Consider the following 23,284-nt stretch of genomic DNA (forward strand, 5'->3'; position numbering starts at 1 on the left):
GTGTATCAGACCGTTACAGTGTGGACACCCCCCCCCCCCCCCCCCCCCCCCCCCTCGGACCCCCTCCACCACCACCTCCACCACCCAGCCCACCCCCTACTCAACCTCAGCTAACCCTCGCTAGCCCACCCTGCTCCGGAGGAATGCCGCCGGCCGCTGCCGCCGCCGCCGCCGCCGGCCGCTGCCGCCGACGCCGGCCGCGGCCGCTCTTTAATATTCCGTGGCCCTGGCTGCCCCCAGATTTGGTGGTGCGGCGTTAACGCGAGCTGACACCGCAGATTAGCCACAGACATCAGGAATGCCACGGCCTGTCGTGCCACATGGACCTTCGCCAAAAACCGCTAGCCTTCCGCCGGACACACAGGGGCTACGGGGAGAGGCCGGGGACAAACAGGGCCGCCGCCACAGCCTGGGGGGTGGGGGGAGCCCGACAGGTGTTGGGGGATGGGGGGCGGCGTGTCGTTCAGCGCGCCACGCCGCGGTGAGGAACTTCTTGAAGGAAGACCCTGCTCACGACCCTGGGGGTTAAACACAGTTTATTGTATCTGGGTTTGGTTGGATGTTGTTGTGGGATGTTATTATTGTACTCAGCTAATGGGGCTCCTCCCGTAAGCAAATACTAACATTAACAAGCTCCCTGTCAGCTGTGCTGTTGCTTAGCAAGAGCTGTGTCTGGGGTGAGGGTCTACACAGACATCTAAGAGACGGTCCTGAAGGCTGAATACCGAAGCTACTCCGTCGTACTTGTTTAATGTGTTGCTGTGCATTAGCATCCATCTGTGTCTGTTAAGACTATAAAGCAAACATCGTGCTGCTCCAGAGTTGGCAAAGCTTCAGATTTGACATGGTTGTGCCACAAGGCTTTGGCTGATGCAAGTCCTGTAGTTTTATGAAACCAGTTAAATGTCACCTGTAGGGGGAAAGCAGAAAGTTTCAAATTGACAGTGATTTGTGGCATTTCTCGAGTGTAAATATGCTCTTTATACTTTGGATATTGCTTCAACAGTAAAATAATATTATAGACGGATCAACGTAGAGCAAAACGCACGATTCAACTCGGGGAAAAAGCTAATTATGATTCAAACGGCGAGACAGCGTCTGCAGAAGGAACAAACTATGCGCTTCAGGACAGTTTTATAGAGAGGAGGCCCTTAGTGTCTACGGTGAAACCTATGAGGACAGAACAAACTGATAAGGAAGAGCAACTGAACACAGACACCATCAAACACCATCTCCTGTTAGGGGGAATGACGCTGGAAATGACTGGGATGGGGGGCGTGGGTTGAGGGGATGAACAACGGGATGTCTTGGGAGTACCTGTTGGGCTGCCTTCCCCTCTCTGCTGGTCACCAGGTAATGCTCTACAGTGATGTGGAGTTCAAACGGGTGATGCAGAAGAACGGGTTTAGGTACCACCGTCACCCCTGTTTAGGTTCCACCGTGGTAAAAAGGTCCCGCTCAAGTAGAAAACGGTGCCGTTGGGTCGGAGAGCGGCACCATGAGATTGGATCTCCCATTAACAGGCGGAGAGCGTCCGAACTGTAGGCCTGCTGCTGAAGTTGACGAATCACTCGGGGCAGGGGGAAGCTAAAATATTCTTGTTCCTCTGGAATGGGGAGTGAAACTGAATATCAAGCAGTTCCAAACAACGGTCCCTCTCCGGAGAAGAGAGTAAAGATAGAGAGGAGATGGAGATGGGATGGAGATGGATGACGACGTGTCACCGTGGAGTCGTCTGCTGCCGGGGTAAACCCGGGGCAGACTGATGAAGATAAAGACACCGTTGGAAGCACATGGCTGGGGAGTTTTAATCTGCTGCCCAACTCCCGAATTAAAAAAGCAACGAAAAACAAACAAACAGTGGGTTCTGTTATCTTTGTCTGATCAGCCAATACCTACCGCCACAATGTACTGCTGCTAATTCACCTGTAGAGGCAGGCAACGCACACTCACATGGATTATGGCGTCTGCACTGCTGTTGCTTGTGGTTTTTGCGGCGTAGGTAGAATTGACACAGACGATGAAGGCTCAGGACCATAGCAGAACAGGAACTAGTACGGCTCTGTGGCAACAGCAGCCATCGAGACCATTCAGAAAATCAGCAAAGCTCAGAGTTATTTGAAAGGACATATTGACCCAAAGAGCATAAGAGTTATGCCTTCCTTAACGTATAATGTAGAGATAACTGCATTAAAGCTACTCAAGAACAGGCAAATTTCAAGACATCCCTTTGGCTAACTGTGACAAGGACGCCACTAGGGAAGGTTGATGCCCCCTCTGTGGTCGTATGAGCCAGGACCAGGGCCAGGAGAAGCACCCTGAGACAGAATACCAGGGGAAAGTTGGGTCTTAGAGGTTGGGCTAGTCCATACTTTAGGGTCGGATCGGGAGGCTTTGGCTTCAAGATGTCCGCGTAAGAGGCTGCATCCAGGGTCTTATTATAACCAATCTAATTTGTACATTTGAACAGCAGGTCAGACAGGATGATATGCAGGTCTCCTCTGAAAGCAAAGAGGAGGATGGAATAGGATTTATACGTCTGTTGTAAACAAGATGGGTTGTTAGGATGTACGTTCTCCTCCAGGCATTACAACAACAAGCCAGCACGTTTCATCATGGTGACTACATCAGTTTAGAAATGAGGAGGAAAGGTGTACATCAGGTGAGTGGTAATGTGTGTTTAGCGTATTTAACACTTAACAACACATTGACGCTCATATCCAATGCAGCTTTCAGTGATTACTGATACATGTCATTAAAGAGCAGCGAAGGGTTGGCGGTGACTACAGATACACATTATTAAAGAAAAGGTAGGAGTTAAACAGTGATTACAGATACATTTACTTTAAGAGCAGTTGGGGACTGGAAAATTAGATATGTCATTAAGGTGTGTGTAGGGGTTAGACAGTGAATACAGAGATATGTCATTAAGGAGCAGGTAGAGATTAGAATGTGAATACACAGACCCGTTTTTAAAAAGCAGGGAGGGGTTAGACAGTGAATCCAGAGACAGGTCATTAAGGAGCAGGTAGGGGTTGGACAGTACAGAGACAGGTCATTAAGGAGCAGGTAGGGGTTAGACAGTGAATACAGAGACAGGTCATTAAGGAGCAGGGAGGGCTTAGACAGTGAATACAGAGACAGGTCATTAAGGAGCAGGTAGGGGTTAGACAGTGAGTACAGAGACAGGTCATTAAGTAGCAGGTAGGGTTTAGAAAGTGAATACTGAAACAGAGCATGACGGAGCAGGTAGGGGTTAGACAGTGAATACAGAGACAGGTCATTAAGGAGCAGGTAGGGGTTAGACAGTGAATACTGAAACAGAGCATGACGGAGCAGGTAGGGGTTAGACAGTGAGTACTGAAACAGAGCATGACGGAGCAGGTAGGGGTTAGAAATCTTGCTAAAAGACGCTACAGGGAAGCTAAGGTCATTGGGAATTTAAACCAAAACCTTTTGTCTAGTAGTCGAACAACCTTACTACTGCGGTAAATGAACCAGCCCAGAGATTATTGTGTGAAACGTACTATATTTAGCTTAACACACAAATAAAAGGGCCAATGTCATGCTTGCCTGTTTTCTAAAAGAAGAGAGTACTGCTTCATATATGTGATGTGAAAGAAACTCAAGTCCTTTTAGGGGGAAAAGTTAGACAATTGAGTTCATTGTTCTGGGATTTCATTCTCCAATGGTCAACTGATAGGACTCCTGATCCAACCTTTCTATGTTAATATAAGCAGTATTTGTTTTTATTAGAAAAGCTACCATTTATCGCGAGCCGAATGAGACTTCACTCAAACAGCTTGATTTCACAATTGGACGGACTAAATAAAAGAGAAATGAGAGCGTAATGTAGTACTGAAAACATTACTATGGCCAGAGGTCAGACACAACTGCCTTTCAGAGGAACCAGACACGAGTGAATCACCCCAGAGGAGGCCACTCCACACGGTGATACGGATGATGTCAAATGAGACCAGACATCACGGAAGCTTTAAAGTTATCTAAATGCGCTTTCTCAAGAAAAACAGAGCTGAAAATAAAGGAGCAGTTCCTCAAATGTAACACTTTGATGCAAGGAGGGAAAAAAGAGAAGCATTGTATTCAGATAGCATGCCGTGACAGGAACACCTGGTCACAACACCTTGGATAGTATAAAATATCTTAAAGAGCCAGCAAACATATATTTAATTGGTATGAGCTGTAAGAGGTCATTAAAGAATGGCTTTAAAGATACGCTGCAAGAATGGTTGTTGAAAAAATGGCGATGAGAAGAGAGACAGTTAATATTCCAGAAACCAACGTCCTAAATATGCCCATTACAGAGATTGGTGGAACGTTAGATTTTAACGAAACTCTAAGTGAGAGGTCGGGTTAAAAAGGTAGTTATATTTAAGATGCTGCTCATGAAGCTATACTGCAGCAAAAAAGGTATCTTGAATAAATTGCTGGGGCCATTTTTAAGGAAAACTCCAGCATTTTTCAACCTGGATCCCATTTTCCAATATTTTTTGGTCTAAGGGACTAATGCGGATTCTCCAAATTATTTCTGGGATTAGTCCAGAATTTAGCGAGGGCGCAAAGTCATATTTTTTCTATACCATTCACTCAATCCGGTCGGTTTGTTATTGTTGCCAACTTCCTTGATCCTCACTCAAGGAAAACTCTCTAAAATCATATTGTTGCAAGAATCCCGATTGTTATCACAAACTCACCTCTAATTTACCCAATCTTTGAGTTAACACTAAGCTACACTTTCAGTACAGTCCAACACGACCAACTCTCCTTTCTCCAGCTGTAACTCACGTTTCCACTGATCTCTTCCTGCAACTACTCAACTCTTGCAATACTTTTCCTTGAGGGAGACTTCATTGGTCACAAAATCAGACCCAAACAAGTGAAAGGTAAAGAAAAAAGCAATTTTAGCAGATATATATTGAGGGGGAACTATCGCCCTAAAGGATAACACTTGAGCCTGTTTTCGAGGATTCCGGCTTCAGCGTTCTCGCTTTATACTGGACCAATTTTCTAATTTGTTGACCACGTAAGTCACTGAAACCCAAAATTATTTGAAAGTAGGGTCCATGTCGAACAATTCCAAAGTTTTACTTTACGTCTGAAGAAAACAGATCTCAAATTTCCAGTGGTGTTTGTAGCGTGACACAAACAAAAACTAGAATCACTTTGTGTTAACCTAGTAACTGAGCAAATGTAGCGTGGCTGTATTTTTCAGCTCGCTTCAAATAGAATTCAAGTCTTTTTTGGATTTTAAAATTCTATAAATATTATTTTGCGACCTTCCCGACAAGTCTGTGTGCTTTAGGCTACAAAGATAACATTGACTGCTCGGCTTCAAAGGAAGCATAAACAATGGTCACATAGTTTACTAATACAATTCATTCCTTAGTTCATAAGTTAACACGATTGATTTTCAACTTTTGGTGAAACTTTTAGAATACTTCCAAAAACCTCTAAAGATAGAATATGAAGTACAGCAGAGAAATCTCTATACTTTTTTACGAATTCCCAATGCATTTATTATTCCATTTGTTCCATTATAACTATTTGACAATTATTAAATCTATTAGTGGAAAACCGGCCTCAGGGATACAAGTTGTCAACACAAAAATACCCCCCCCCCCCTCCCCCGCACACACACACAAACCGACACACACACACACACACACACTGTACATAGACTGCATCCATGTTGAGGTACACACAATGGTCAAGACTGCTCTCTTTGTGGCTCGGCATGGATATGTCTAAGAACAAAGTCAGCGATGTAAAGACTTCCACTCAGCCAGAGAGAGGAAGGTGCGAATACAAGGGCCGCTATACTGTATCTGAGCACAACAGGCTGACAGGGACACAGCTGTTCAGAGGACTGAGATCAAATCAACAGCTGAACTAAGATGATGTACGCACGGAGGAGACATGGGAGGCTCCGTTTGATGGTGTGGTGGGATATATAAGAGGAAGAATAATAATTAATATATCATAATGAACCATACTTATTTATACATACTGACAGGAAAAACATCCAAATTTTTTTTTAATGTTTGTGTGTGTGGTGTGTGTGTGTGTGTGTGTGTGTGTGTGTACGTACGTGCGTGTGTGTCTGTCTGTGTGTGTGCGTGTGTGTGTCCGTTCATGCGTGTTTGCGTCTGTGCATGCTTGCGTACGTGTGTGTGTGTGTGCGTGCGTGCGTGTGTGTAGAGCAGCCTCAGATAACCCCCGTCTCTGAAGGGCCATGTGCAACAGGAATATGAAACAAAGCTGGAGAGTACTATTGATATTAAGAGTCAAGAGCATTTATTGGATTGCCATTTCAGTTTTGTGTCAACGTTTGTTGTCTAAATAACCTTGTGATTCAACAGATCATAGAAAAAAAACCCACAGTAAACGAAAATAAAGAAATTGGCCGGTGAAATAAATTGAGATTAAAAAGTTTAATTAGTTGGTAAAAATGTAATCTGGTAAATAGCACAGGTGCGTAAATGTCGGTGTTAAATAGTTAAAGATTCCTCCGTCATTAATGCTTTGGAGGGAAACAAAGAAAAGAAAAGGAAAAGGAAAAAAAAACACATCAAGGCTCATGTCGCGTTTCCATGGCATCTTGAAGGCTATTATCGTACCTTGCCATTCATCGTGAAAGGACTTCAGTAGATGGGGGGGGGAGAGAGAAGAAAAAGAGAGAGAGACATGGAGAAAGAGAAAGGGAGTGACATAGGGAAAGGGAGATAGAAAGTGAGACAGAGAGAGAGCAAGAGAGACAGGGAAAGCGAGAGAGAGACAGAGAGAGGGAGATATGTGCATAGTAGACATGACAGTGTGGACTGCTTGGCGGTGCGTTGCACATCACAAGTCCAACACATCTGCTGTTCAACACAACACAACTGTAGAGCTCCAGTGGCATGAGGAACAAAATACACTATTTAAGTACTGATAACCTCTTATTTTTTTTTCTCTTGTTTTGGGGGTAACCAGTTTTATTGAAGTTAGACACTTCTACACTTAGTTCTGCTGAGGGATATTACGATTGGATTTACATTTTAATAAGGGCCCCACACATATACATTAAATATAAATTGTAATGACATGAATGTCATGTACACTTCTATATCTAAGAAGGGAATACGAAAGCTAACAATAGTAACAAGGAGAGGATACCATTAGGAGGTAAACGTGATACGTGATTCCTCCGACGTGGCTGTCAAACTGTCCATGCTTTGATGAGTACGCTGCGCAGACTTTCTACTGAGATTTACTAGAGCAATGTCCCTCTGTGAGCCATTGATTTAATCAAAGACATGTTTTATACTGAACAGCATAAGATAGGAAGTGAAGTTTCATGTTTTTTCGCGCCATTTTGTACATTAAATGTTACAATTAATTAAGGTACACACGTCACTTAGTGTTTACGAGTATCTCTATGACGTAGAGCACATAACTAAGTGACCGTTTAAGATGTCTGAGCACCATCTTTACAGTAAGTGGTGGTCCTGGCAAATGGGGTTCCCCGGATTCATTGATTTGTTTATTAGCATCAGAGATTGTAACGGCAATAACCGACACATGCTCAGCCCGTTAACAGTTCATGTTTATTTTGTTAAGTTTGTTTTTTTTTGTACGCACACATCTGGAATATATTGTATTTTGTACTTCAAATTGCCTGAAAGAATGTAAACACCATTGAGCTCAGAAAAAAATTGGCTCTGCACACACAATAGTTTTTCTTTTTCAATCAACTTCACGTGAAATGGACAAAACAAAACACATTTCTGCAAAATAGAAAATTACTCTTAAACATTTCAAAACATACTCAATAGTGTGGAAGAATAACCTTAATTTTTTCTTTAACTGTATGAAAACAAACGACGGTATTAGGCATTTATTTTATGCATCTCTTCTTTGTGAAAAAAGCTTAAATATAAATTGGTAATCATAATATAATTGGTGCAATACTTTACTCTTGATTAAATTCATTTTGCATTGATGATCGCTGTATAATAATCCCAGTATGCCTCGTGGATATTACAATCTCCTTCCTAGTGATACATTCTTAATAAGCCTATTGCCTCTTTATTATACATGAAATTCCTTTATTTTGACTGATTGATTATTCCCCCTCCCAGCACAAAGGACCAAGAATAATTTCCCTTACACTCCTGTTTATTGTTCTGGATGAGTCTGTGCTGCGCTGTCATGTGTCTTACCCGATTCACCGAACTCCATTGAAGACTTCAACACAAGCATAGATCTACCTGACCTTAAAATAAAGATCTTTGAGAAGGTTGTTTTTTTTCAGTATAGGAAAGATTTTCTGCCCAGAAAGGGGAGGATAGATTTGAGGGGAAAATGTCGAGGGTTTAAGCCCAAATCAAAGTGGCCGACGCCTGGCCCTGATTTCACTTCTTCTTCTGCCCTCTTTCTTTTTCTCTACTCATCTTACTCACAGTTACACACACTCCCAGACTGCCTTAGTTTCTCTGACATACACCCACCCACATACACTCACACACACAAGCGTTCACACCCACACACACTCATACACAAACACACATGCACGCACACACACACACAGCCACACTCATACTATTACCCTCATACACATATGCACAACTTACCTACACACTCAGCACAGACACACACACACACACACACACACACACAGTCTTTTGTCCAGGGTGGGAGGCATTGAAGGCAGGGCCGGCCGGAGGAGAATGTTAATGTGCCTTCTTTGGTTCCTCTAGAGGGCTTGGGAATGGTCTGTGGCTGCTAATGCACTGTACCCCCCCCCACCAGTCTCCCCCACCCCAGACACACACACCCACACACACACACACACACGCAGGGAGCAGCTTAACGGCCAGAGCCAGCTGTGGTCTCTCTGATGGTGGCCATATTGAGCTTTACATCAAGTATTAGCATGGTATATATTCCCTTCTTCAGTGCAAATATCAACACGAGTAGACGCTCCCTGACCCTGTGCCCTTCAGAAAGAGCAATCTTTCATTTTTATAGCTATATGTTGTCTTTTTTTCTTTTTCATTATTTAAACGAAGACTTGTTCCCAAGTTATCACCTGGATATTCTAACTCTTTGGCTAAAGATCTGCATCCCTGCTGGAACATTTAAAATGCCTAACGGGTCTCAGGAACGTTGAGCATTGATGGTTTGCACGGCAAATGATAATGCAAACGGATTCAACGGGATTATCACATGGGATTTTTCCATAGGATTATCTTCCTTGGATAATCGGTAGGATGAAGGGAGGGTGGGGGGTTACAGTACAGAGAGAGAGAAGTTGAAAACAAAAGATTAAGATCTATGAAAAGCTAATCCAAATCACTTTGTAATAATTGTAACAAATGTGCAATCATTTGTTTTGGTGACACTGGTGCGCACAAAATTCTAACACACAATTGTTCATTTCATTAGAGAAAAAGGAAAGTTGCGAGTTTCCATTTCTTACACATGGTGTTAATTGGAGAGCCCACTATTGAACCACGAGAACCAGTATAAAATACAGCACAAAAAACTGATGGATCTTCAAGGACTTCCATTACATCCAACAAACGTTAAGCGACAATTCAAGAAACATCCCCAAAGAAATGTGTAAAGGTGTTTAAAAAACACTGAACAAATGCCCAGAACATGAGTACAGTACCAATAATAAAACTGATAGGACATCACTATGAATTAAATACAAAGACCATATTTATTTGATGTGCGAGAACCTCTGAAAACGTGTGAAAGCACCTCAAATGTTTCTTTTTGAGGTGTTTGGCTGACACGTCTCGAACGGTCTGTGTATAAATAACCTGGGAAGGTATCCAGATAGACGGAGAGAACAAAGAACAGGATTGCAAACAGTAGGTAAGGGTACAGCACGTTAAAAATGAGTCTGATGACGAGGTTTTTAGTTATTTTTATTCAAACACTTTTATGCGATTTTGCATTGAGTATTACAATGAAAAGGTGCATTGATACAGCTCCATTATTCGCATTATTCCCATTAGTTTGCAAAGAATATTTGTGCACAAAAACATGAGCAGAGTCGAACAGAGAGGTATACAATAAATATTTTTATGAATAATATGTAAACGAAATAAAGTTAAAGCAGACAATCCGTTCCAAGGGGACAGAGCAAGCAGCAGAAGAATACATCCCTCACAGGCCAACATCTTTTTACTATTTGTTTTGTCGCTACATGCTTTTATTCTGCTCTGCATCAGGCGCTGAAGAGGACCGTCTCAAACCATCGGCACGGCAACAAAACCGCCCAATCGGCTGTCTGCTTCATCTCACCGCACCAAATTGTCACCCAAAAAACACAGACCCCCGGCGTACACACCTCTACTGTGTGTGTGTGTGTGTGTGTGTGTGTGTGTGTGTGTGAGTGTGTGTGTGTGTGTGTGTGCGTGTGTGTGTGTGTGTGTGTGTGTGTCTGAGATCCTTATATATTTTTAAATGATTCTTTGGTGCAAGTGGTGCAGATAATAAGGTTTCAGGCAGATGTAGAGATCAGGACAGAGAGGGAGAGCATTTCATACCGCAAATATATGTACATTAATTATTTCTGCAAAGGTGAAAATATTGGATTTGAACAGTAGTCCGACCCCCGCATTTAAATGCACTTAGAAGCCATTTGCCTTTTCAATGCCTGAATAATCGCCTGTGTCGCCGTATAATCATCTTTTGCATTTTATTTCACTCCCAACCTTGCAGTGCATAGTGCACTGTGTCAGTGCACTGCATACATAAAATATCGTTTCATTGGCATATCGCAAATGAAACTGCATGCGCATTGCATCCCACATGTTGCAGGATCCCACCGTCACCAGCACATGCATGATTTATTCATTTGTTTGGGGGATTAATGTTTGCATGGAACAGAGGCGGCATGTGTGAAGGGGTGTTTTACGACGGGTACAAACCTCTGCCAAGAAAGTACACTACTGCCGCATTTCACCCTCTCTTCCCTCACACACACGAACACACACAGATGCACGCAGACACACACACACACACACACACACAGACATACACACACGCACCAAATGGTACAAGCACATACTCCCTCTCACTCTCGTTCACACACACCACATTACCACAATATCTCCTCTCATGGTACCCCCACCCCCACTGAAAAGAAAAACAAAATGTCAGTTAAAATACATCATCATCATCACGGTCAAACTTACACACACACACACGCACGCACGCACGCACGCGCACACACACACACACACACACACACACACACACACACACATACACACACACACACACGCACGCACACACACAAACAGCTGTCCGGAACACGAATCAGACATTGTATATCCGGCCCTGGTACCAGCGATTGTGTTTAATATCCAGGTTAGTGGGTGACAGCATCTGGCTATGCGGCAGCGCCACCGACGCAGCCTCTCAGTGAACGTCAGGCCGGCTCTCGTATGGTAGGGTGAAATATGGCGCGTTGGCGCAGGAATGTGGTGCGATATCGCTACTGCTAGGGGCAGGGCCGGGCCTGGCGCTGGAGACAAAGAGTGGTGGGAGAGAGAGAGAGAGAACGGGAGAGAGGTTTGCAAAGGCGTGAGACTGCAGGGTGATCTGAGTTGAGAGTGTCGGAGAGAGAGAGAGATGGACGGAGAAAGAGAGAGAGAGAGAGAGAAGGAGAGAAGAGAGAAAGAGAGAGGGAGGGAGAGAAGAGAGAAAGAGAGAGGGAGAGAGGGAGGGAGAGAGAGAGAGAGAGAGAGAGGGAGAGGGAGAGAGAGAGGGAGAGGGAGAGAGAGAGAGGGAGGCTGGGAGCCGGTGGAATGTGAACAGCAGCACAAGATGGCGGTGGTTTGCGTCGCAGTGTCTCCATGTGAGGGGGGGGAGAGAGGAGCGCGAGAGGGAGGGAGTGAGGGAGAGAGGGGGGAGATAAAGAGGGGGGGGGGGGGGGTTGAGGTTAACCCGGGACAGGGTCAGCTTGGTGCCAAGTCTCACACTGAGTCGCCGCGAGCGTACTTCTACCTCCAAACCGTTGGACCGATGGAGGAGCGCGTGCACGAGGGCGCGCACACACACACACACACGTGTACGTGTGTGGCGGGGCTGGCACAGCGGTGCCTCCGCAGCCTAGGGGACTCGGACAAAGATAAGAGAGTCGGACGCTGGAGAACAATAGCTCTCCTGCTTCCCAGTAGGGAGGGCAGTCTGCTGCAGCGATAAGAAGCCTTTGGACATAACTGGGCCTGCTGGTCACTGGTGGGGGGGGGGCTGTTGGGAGAGAGGCTAGGGGGGAGAGACGGGGGAGAGAGGCTGCTTGGAGAGAGAGGCTATCGGGCAAGAGGCTGTTGGGAGAGAGGCTGTTGGGAGAGAGGCTAGGGGGGAGAGACGGGGGAGAGAGGCTGCTTGGAGAGAGGCTGTTGGGTGAGAGGCTAGGGGGGAGAGACGGGAGAGAGAGGCTGCTTGGAGAGAGGCTGTTGGGAGAGAGGCTGTTGGGTGAGAGGCTGTTGGGAGAGAGGCTGGGGGGAGAGACGGGGAGAGAGGCTGTTTGGAGAGAGGCTGGGGGGAGAGAGGCTGTTTGGAGAGAGGCTGTTTGGAGAGAGGCTGGGGGGAGAGAGGCTGTTTGGAGAGAGGCTGGGGGGAGAGAGGCTGTTTGGAGAGAGGCTGGGGGGAGAGAGGCTGGGGGGAGAGAGGCTTGGAGGCTGGGCCTACACAAGTGGCCGGGTAACTAAGAAGCAGCAGGGCAAATCAGGACTGTATCAAAGCATTGTCCAGAGGGAAGTGAGTAGAGACGGCCCAGGACACATTCAGATGGGCTTTAGAGTCCTACACAAACTCCACTACCTCATCAGGTCACCTCCCTAGAGGAGACCATCCACCGCTGGGCCCGAACAAGACGGTGTGTCGGAGGGGAAGACCTGATCCGATGCCAACGTGTATTTGCAGGTTTTGCAGCAAATCGGCCTAAATTCTCTCCTCATCTTCCTCACAGTCCCACACGCTCCCAGTCGGCCTGCCTTAGTTCCGGGGTAAACACCGTATCTGGGGTAATATTGTAAAAAGTGACAGCGTGACGCCTGAGACAAATTGTGATTATGAATCAACAATTCACGGAAAGCCAATCATTTAGAAGAAGCATTTTGTAATCCTATTCGCCCCCCCGTTCCTTCAGAGTGCCCGAGAACACAGCGACATGTCTTTGTGAATATATATCACGCATACATCATCTTATATATCACTGGATATAACATTGCTAATTAACAAACGTCTTCGGACTCAAAATCACCACAATGAGACAATACATTAATGGCTCACACACTCGCACGCCACGACACAAACATCCCCCGTCACGCACACAAACAGACACACACACACACGCACGCGGACAGACACACACACCCTGCTGCATTTGTATGAGGTCAATCACAAGTGTACTGAGCTTTCAGAAGTACGCTCTCACCAGTACTTTGTGCCGCCCTCAAGATAACACCCACACACACACACACACACAGACACCTGTCAGGAAGAGACAAGGTAACATATACTCTCACACACACACACACACACGGACACACACGCACGCACGCACACGCACCTGCAGAGCTGATAGAGATCTCTCCCTTTTCCCACTACGCTCCGGTGGCGCTCCACCTACGTGTTTATGAACACGCCCCCAGGTAGCCTCCCTCCCTGTCCTCTCCCCGGCGTCTAACAGAGTTGTCAGCGCTCACTGGCGTGGCTCTGCGTTACGGACCAAAGACAGGAAGAAATGCGGGGCTTTACTTTGGGAATACCGGGATAACAAAGAGGGTCGGCACGCTGCTCTGCGCACCTCGTCCTATTTCCTACTCCCTGGCCGTGGCCTGCGCCATTGTTCTTGTGAGACGTCGTGTCACCGTACCGTCGCCACCCTAACCCCGGAAAAACCCGGTCCAGTCATCTCTCCCTGTTCCGGTCACATGACCCCCCTCACACCCACATTCCATTGGCCGAGCACTGTAGCCCCTACGCTCAGCATGCAGCACTGCCTTGCTCTGGAGCCTTCCCCCCCCCCCCCCCCCCCCACCTCCCACCACCACCACCTCCCCACCGATGAATGAATGAAAGCTAATGTTCTTTCCCCTGCTCTCTCTCTCTCTCTCTCTCTCGGTGTCTATATCTCTCTGTCTCCACGTTTGGTGGCGGTGGGAGGGATCTGCCCCTGCGGTGCCTCAGAGAGCTAGCGTTCCGTCCGTCCGTCCCCGGCGGCGCTAGCGTGGTTAGCCAGCAGTCGGTGGTGAGATGTGTGAGCGCCCCTCGCAGCTCCCAAGAACCCAACCCGTGCACATGAAGGCAAACCGTCACAAGTTAGGGTCTCAGGGAGTGAGAGAGGTACAGGAGCAGCAACAGCAGCTGTGGGGAGTAGGTAGGGTGCAGTACAGTAGGACGCTGGCAAGCCTTCCCCTCCCTGATTTCACGCTAGAGCATTGTGCACGTGTGCACGTTGACATCACACACACACACGCGCGCGCGCGCGCGCGCGCTCGTACGTTCCCCGTCTCGAATCGATAAAGTGCCGTCTTATCGCACGTACCCACAGGCATACACCCAGGAAATTGGATTAAAGAACGGCTTTCAGAGGACGTGATCTGGTAAGGCATAACAGTCTATGAGGTGCTTTAGATGGCCATCTATCAAGAGCCGAATGGTCATGGTGGACCATGGGCTATGGGCACCGCAGCAGCGTGCTGAATCACATGTGGACGACAGCGAGAAGCGAAAATACAGACAAGTCAATTCAGGATACACGCGGAATACGCACATACAGATAAGCAGTTCCTGACTGTAGACTGTGTACACTCAGAGCGACAGGAAAGTGCCAGGTTGTATTTCACAGCGTACAAATCGTTATGTGAGATGTCGCAGTGGCTTTTTTAATTGAGCTGCCACCCTCCGAATAACCCACGACCAGTCCGAAGCATGGAGCGAAATTCACAATGCAACCAGGTGTGGCAGATCATCTCAGGACACAAGCCCAAAAAAACCTGCACGCTGAAAAACCAAAAGCAGCGAGGTGTGTCTGTGTGTCCAACAAAAGCATCCAAAATAAACGCCCATAAATCACAGCACTTCGGTTACAATTTAGATCTGGAGTTCCGACGTTGGCTAGTTAATCCAGCGAGGCCCCACGCTGCCTCCCCGACCCATCAGACGACATCACATCCTTCACCGCCCTGAGCGGAAAAATAACGCTAGTATATAGCCACTCCCGACAATTCTGTCAACCCCCCCTCTGCATCCCCTGGGACATGATAGAGGTGCACGTTTGGCGTGGCGAAACGGAGTGAGGCGACCATCATCCGGCTGTGATGAAGTACAGCCAGGAGCAGGGGAGAGGGGATGGATAGATGGATGGAGAGAGGACGGAGGGCAGGAGGAGGAGGGGACAGGGGAACAGGTAAGCTGGGGAATAGGGTAAACCAAAGGCAACTTATCTGTGGTGGGGTTGGTTGTCGACAGCCTCGCCACCCTCGATGCAGTTCAAGCGCCTCAGGAAGATGGCCGCGGGATGAGAGAGAGAGTGACCGAAAGCATGGCATGAGGGGAAAAAAAAGAAAAAGGGGGGAGAGACGAGAGGAGACGAAAGGAAGGAGGGGAGAGGATAGAGTAAGAGAAGGGAGGAGGGGAGAACGGAACAGAGTCGAGAAAAGGACGAAAGAATAGAACAGAGGAGATGAGAAAAGAGAGGAGAGAAAAGAGATTACAGGACAGAGCGGAGGACAGAATCAAAGGGGAGAGGAAGGAGGTGAGGAGAGGATCGGGGAGAAGGGGGAGAGAAGAGGAGAGAATCAGAAGGGTGGGAAGAGGAGGGATGAGAAGAGAAGAGAATCATGGAAAAGGGAGAGAAGAGAGAGAAGAGGAGAGAATAGAGAGAAGAGGATAGAGGGGGTAGAAGAGGAGAGAAGGGGAGAGGAGAGGAGAGGGTTTCAAGCATTGTTGCGTCGGAACCCGCGGCAGAGCACATGGAGCTTCAGCGGGCTGCCGTCTAGCCGTCTGCTGCTCAGACGTGCACACGCAGCCATGCTCCGCACGGGAGAGAGAGACACTCACAAACATAGAGGGAGAGAGAGCGAGGGGGGAAAGAGAGAGAGAGAGAGAGAGAGAGAGAGAGAGAGAGAGAGAGAGAGAGAGAGAGAGAGAGAAAGAGAGAGCGAAAGAGAGTGCGAGAGAGAGAGTGAAAGAGAGAGAGAGCAAGAGAGAGAGAGAGCAGTGGAAAGCAGGACAGGTAGAAGATAGGCTAAAAGACTACAAAAGATGGAGGGGGGCAGATTCCATTAGAATTGCTACATGCTTCCTTAGGATTAAAAAAGGTAGGAAACACAGAGAGAGCACGAACGGAACAAAGAATATAGGGAGGAAAGAAGCTCCATCTAGAGACAAAGGAACGGGCATAACATGGTAAACCAACCAGAATATGGACAATGCACAGCCTCTGAAATATCGAGAAGAAGCGATTGCGTTTCGGTACACGGGAGGATTAAGATAATTGAAAGGGAAAGGAGAGAGAGGGGGTTGGTAAATCAGCCGTGGGAAGATGCATTAGCCTGTGTTGCTACAGACAGGCTATTCAGCAAGCAAGGAGATGAAGAGGAAAGGCATTAGACAGGAACAGAGGAAGGAAGGGATGTTAAATAGGTCGAGATACGAACACGGGGTGCGAGTAGTCCATGGAGAGGCAGCGTACAGCCCGTGGAAATCACCTGGACGGCATCAACACGTTCATACAATAGCCGAGCACAATCGAAAGCAGCCAGTCCACAGCAACCGACATATCAGCTTTACCGGATCTCACCGCAGACCTCAAACACAAAACACATGCTGACATCATCGTACGTCCTAGAGGAGGCAAAAGAAAAAAGACTGAATCTAAAGTGATCAGAGCTCTGGAAAGCACCCTGCATGGAATAATAGGAAAGAACACGGCGATGTCCGTCGCTGTCGGCCTCTCTCTCTCTCTCTCTCTCTCTTTCTCCCCCCTTCTCGTCATCCCCTCTGCTCCATGTGACACTTTCACTGATCCAGCCGTCTTCTTCCTCCTTCCTTCCTCGTTTCCCCCCCCCCCCCCCCCTCTCTCTCTCTCTCTATACTTGCTCCATCTACTGTATCCCTGGCAGCTTTTCTCTCTTTCTTTCTGCACCCCCCCCACCCCGAAGCCCCCTTCCCCCCTCCCCCCAACCCCGCCAGTCTCAAGGTCCTTCACCTCTGTCCCCATTTTCTCCTTGGATCCCCCACCCTTCCTCCTCCACCTTCACCCCACCCCCTCCTCCTTTCTTCCAACCCCAGCCTGTGTGGTTCACAGAGTGCACAGTGCTTAAGTCCCAGAGGGGGCGGTTGGGGAGCGAGGGGGCTGCCGTCTGTCTGCCTCCCCCTTCTGAGACCCCCCCCCCCAACCCTCCTCCCGTCTCCCTCCCTCCCCCCTTCCCTCCCGTTAAAGGCCTGGTCCGACGGGGCGACGGGATGGCGGTGGCACACACGAGGGGAGCGGAATGAAAAAAAATCATCTGCAGCGCGCGGCGGAGAGGACCGAGAGAGGGGGAGAGAGAGAGGGCGAGAGAGAGACGCGCCGCGGCGACGCGGGAGAGACGGGGCGAGGGGAGGGAGAGACGGATGGAGCCGTCGAGAGAGAGAGGGAGAGACAGAGAGAGAGACAGAGAGAGAGAGTCAGAGAGAGAGAGAGAGAGGGCAGAGGCGAGAGGAGTGGACAACGGAGAGGTGGAAAAGAGGAAAGCCAATCGCATCTGGTCTCAGAATGTCTCTTTTCACGTTTCTTCATTTAAGGACAAAAAAAAGGAAAGAAAAAAGGGCGAAAATAAAAGAGAATCCTTGTCCAGTCCGCCAGTCTGCCGGTGTTCGGTTCCCCTTCTTTCTCTCGCCCCTCTCTCTCTCCCTCTCTCTCTCTCGCTCGCTCTCTCCCTCCCTCTCCTCCTATCTCTCTCTCCCTCTGTGTCTGTTAGAATGACTAGAGACAGAGCGTGTTTCATAGAGAAAAAGAGGGTGGGAACAACAGCGGATTGAAAGAGCAAGAGCGAGAGAGAGCGAGAGAGCAAGAGAGCGGGTGAGAGAGAGCATGAGAGAGAGAGCGAGAGCAAGGGAGAGAGAGAGAGCAAGGAAGAGCGAGGGAGAGAGAGAGAGAGAGAGAGAGAGAGAGAGAGAGAGGGAGAAAGCACAGCAAGTCCAGGGAGCTATTCAAGGGAACTAACTGGGAAGCCGGGGATATGGTTTATGAACTATTTGATCAGGAATTGCTTTTGAAAGAGCGAAGAAAACGAGACAGGAAAGGACAGGGGGGGGGGGGGGATAAATGGACGAGATAAATGGAGAGCAGTGCACTGCAGGGTCCTTCCGACGGACAGCGCGCAGTGGACCAGGAGCAATGACAGCAGAGCTGCCATGGCCTACATACTGCAGCCCCACTCTCTCTCTCTCCCCCTCTGGCTCTGTCTCTGGCTCTCGCTCACTGTCTAGGGCTCTCTCTCTCTCTCTCTCTCTCTCTCTCTCTCCCGCTCACTCTGTCTGTCGCTCTCTGTCTCTCAATGTCTGTCGCTTTTTGCCTCTCTCTCTCTCTTTCTCTCTCTCTCGCTCTCTCTCTCTCTCTCTCTCTCTCGCTCGCTCTCTCTCTCTCTCTCTGCCTCACACTCACTCACTCACTGTCACCGCCCCTCTCTCTTTTTCTCGGACTCATGCTGTCTCTCATTGGCTCTCCGTCTCGCTCCGTCTCACTCTCTCTTTCCCCCTCACTCTCTCACTCTGCCTCTCGTTTTCGCTTTCTGTCTTTCGCCTGTCTCACTCTATCTCTGTCTCACTCTGTCTCTCACTCCTTCTCTTTCACTCTCTCTTTCTCTCTCCTCTCTCTCACTCTTTGTGTCTCCCCTCCTCTCTCTCTCTCTTTCGTTACAAGTTGCACAAATTCTAGGAACCACATTTACTAAAGAAGAAGTACAGACTTTTTTTACCAGAAAAGTCCCTTTCGTTGAGTTTCAGAACGTGTGATTTAAAGTTAAACATAGTTATTTCATTTGAAAGGGCTGTTTTGTTATTTGAAACAAATATGCATAAGGAATTTCTTGTTAAGATTCTGGCATAGCACATGAATAATACAACATAATTAACATATATATCAAAAAGATATCTATCAAAGGAAAACAGGGTGAAATATATTGTCGTGGAGAAGAACACACCCTAGCTAAACGCACAGGGGCTGAGAAACACGCACTAATGCAATACAGACAGTATGGGTAAACATTGACATTTGTGCAGTTGTGTGTGTACAGAAATGAATCGCGCGTGGCGTCCATTTGAAGAGTCCAACGTCTTGGCTTCAGGTTTACCGCGGCGTTCAGCTCGCAGTAATGTTTTTTACCTCCGGTCACAAATTGTACTCCTGTGATTTACACCTTAATGCACCTCTCCACAGCAGATTGGGCTGTTTGTTTGTAGGACATTTCTCTCTCTCTCTCTCTCTCTCTCTGTATTACTCTCTCTGTGTCTCTCTCTGTATCACTCTCTCTCTGTATCACTCTCTATCTCTCTATGTTTCATTCTCTCTCTATCTCTCTCTCTGTAGCATTCTCTCTCTCTCTCTCTCTCTCTCTCTCTGTATCATTCTCTCTCTCTCCCTCTCTCTCTCTCTCTCTGTATCACTCTATTGCTGTCTCTCAGTCTCTCTGGGCCACAGACATCACATGCCGCGTTGGCTCGTCGCATCACATGCAGCTCAGAGTCTAATTCTCTCATTCTGAGGAGAGTATTTTGCCTTTGATTATCCCCTCACCAACAGCCCTACACCACCAACAGAGAAACACCACTGTGAACCGGCCGGTGAACCCCAGGGCAAAACAGGCCAGTGTTCAGTTGGTTCTGGATTTCATTCGAATGAATCAAGATAAGGCGTGCATTGGCTCACCCAAGCACCCAGAGGAGCCACGCATTGAGATTAATGAATGAGGAACTTACTTGCATGTGACAGATCACTGTTGACACACTGACATACATTTGACCAATGACAAACAACGGTGAAAGAGAGAGAGAAAGGAACACTCATTTATTTGTTTACCACTCCCCACTATTGCGTCGGAGAAAGAGCTCAACGAGATACTCAGAAAAAATTACCAATGCAAATCATTTTCGCCTTCCTCCTCCGGCACTTTCTGGCCTTGGTGGCCCAGTGTGTGGCGTGACCTATGGCCTCTGCTGTCTGTGGGGTGTGTGCCCCCTCCTCATGGCCCAATGGCCCTCCGTCCCGCCTCAACCCCCACCTCAATCCCTGATACACCGTCAACCCCGGTACACCTTCAACTTAACTACACCTCAACACCGTTACACCGTCAATCCCGGGAACATCGTCAACCCCCCGACACCTCAACACCGTTACAACTCGACCCCGCTTCACCTCGACCCAGCTACACCTCGACCCGGCTACAACTCAACCCCGCTACAACTCAACCCCGTTACACCTCGACCTCGCTACAACTCAACCCCGCTACACTTTGCCCTTAACCCTGCAACCACGCAGCTCCGCCGCACCCTCAACCTTGCCACATTTTCACCCCGCTCCCAAACTCCCCGCTCCAAATACTAACCCTCTGTCCGAAACACACACAAAAGCATCCACTTCCTCCTGCTCGCTCTGTTTAGAGTAGACCAGCGGCGCTCGGGCCGGGGCTACGCGGCTGAGGAGAGGAGCTGTGGGGAGGGGAACCCGGTCTGACCTCCGTGGTGGCCGGGGAAAATGGGAAGCACTGCCCATATTTTGCGATTTTTTTTTACATGTTGAAAATACCTGGGAGCGGGTTGAAATGATGCAAAAAAAAAAAAGAGTAAATTGCTGAACCTAGCTGGTAGTTATTTACAGAGTCCACAGGAGGGACTCAAAAGCACAGGAGTGAAACCAAAGCCGAAATCCTGTGCCTGAAGCTCAGCCCTTTTTCCAACAACAAAAGTATCACACAACTTACAGTGAGACCACATCAGCAGAAAAGATAAACATTAAAACATCCTTTCAGATGCCTGTCTGTATCTGCCATAAACAGTATCGTGCACAGTGGGCCATCCCAATTACCCATAATACATTTCAGTGTGACATGAGTTCCTGTCAGCTTGATGTAGCGAGAGTAGCCACTGGCATCTGTGATCAAAATGTCTCTTTAAAGAATAGTTGTGTGGAGGAAACACACAGTTTTTGGTTTAGTGAAAGCGAACTTTGTACATAATTGGCTGCCATGTCCAATCTTTCCCCTCGATGGCATCTCTGTCATTAAACCGGCGATCCTCCCTGCTCCAGTAGGCTGCGGTCCTTTCAAATGTTCTGCTCCTCCTCTTCCTTTCTTCCTGTATTTCTCTCTTTCTTTATTTATTTTGGTCCTTTTTTCTATGTATTGAACTTGAATTGTAGCGTTTTTGGGGAATTTTGTTTGATCTCATAGTAACAAAAATAACACATAAATACATGCACAGTGTAGACTATTACATTTCTCTTTTTACTTTTCTTTTGAGGGGTGCATGCTTATTTTTTGCTACTCTATATATCGTATTTTCTCTTCTCACTGCATTCATAAAAATACAAAACATAGAAATACAATTTAAAAATCCCCAAATCTTCTTCCCATCTTTTATTTGAAATGACAGACCACATGAATGACACCGAGGGTTCGAAGACAACTTTAAATTAATTTAAATAATTTAAAAAACGACCCAAAAAAATGTCAATTGCACCATTTCATCATTCCATTGATCAATCACGCTAATGTATATCATCATAAAGGTAAAATAAACGTGAAAGTACATTCAAGTAAAACATTGCTTTCTATGCATCCGATGTATTGGAGTGTGTCCACAGGGAAAGCTAGGAGGCTGTACAGTTATCTCCTGCGATGTCACTCTGAACTATACAACCTACTACCTCAACCTGTGGACCACAGGTCTGGAGGCTCAGCGGCGTCTGAGGTATGTCAACGCTTACTGAAACGGCAGGGATGAGGGAAAGGGTATTTTATTTCTTAGGGGTTCCTGCTCGGATTGTGTGAATCCTGAAATATGATCCCATGCAAGGCGACGTTGAGGCCGAGGTTCGGAAAGCGTACACGAAAGTGATAGAAATAATACGCGTAGAATTATTCTTTCTTTGAACACAACGTCCGGAACCATTTTCCAAAGTACTCACGATTTCTCACAAGCTCTTTAAAGGCAAAAATACACAGTGGCTGCAATTGCCAGTTTGACACATACCTATAGATATGAACTTGCGCAGAGAGTCACCACAAGTTCGGATCTACGGGTTTGCGGCAGTTGGCGGAATTCTCCAGAAACGAATCGGGACGAAAAGGCAGTACTATAACATGACCAAAAATACTACAAGAAAACTGCAACCGATACAGGAACACAGATGAAGGTCAAACTAGATGGCCAAACCCTTTTTGCCTCACTAGGCCCCTCCCTCTTTTTAGGGATACTGCCGCAGCATCAGTTCACGTCACCAAACTGATATGAACCCGCCCCTTCCGCATGTCACATGGCAACAGTAGTAATCCCTGTGAAAGTTACCGTCTAAAATGAACTCTTCACTCTGCACCCTACGTCGTCCACGAATCAACCAACTTTCTGATATTCAACTCATCTCTCTTTTTAGATTTTCACGTGTTGTCCATCAATAACACATTTAAAAGTGAATAATATAATAATTGAAAGTAGGCCTAACATTTATAAGAAATTAAGACACTTCACTTTTTTATTAAATGAAGACTTCAGTTTGTTATATGTATATTATCTCTTGTTATATGTGTATTATCTTTTGTGTTCCAAGTATTTTGTGCGTAAGATAAGCATTTTAAATGACGATCGATTAACGTTCTCATTTGCGTGATGAAACGACTAAATTAAATGTATTGGATAGTTTAGAAATTATGCTCAAAGAAACAATAAAACATTTACAATGAACACAATATGTGATGTTCAGTAGTTATGGTGAGTTTTCATAAAAATTGCATTTCTATTCATGGAAAAATAGTATCGCAGCAACCTTGAAAAATAAATCGGAACATTGCTGATATCATTCTCAGTTATTTTGTAAAGAAAAATAATAAAAAAAGAATCACGCAAGCACATGAGACAAATACGAGTTATCTAGACAACGCAACCTAAATATTTAAACCAAACAATTCTATGCAACCGTTAAGCTAAATAGCATAATAGGATAACCTTGAATTGTTGTCGGAATTAAAACAAACAAAAAATGTGCGCTTTCGCAAAC

This window comes from Pollachius pollachius (genome assembly GCF_949987615.1).
Source record: "Pollachius pollachius genome assembly, chromosome: 6".
NCBI lineage: Eukaryota > Metazoa > Chordata > Actinopteri > Gadiformes > Gadidae > Pollachius > Pollachius pollachius.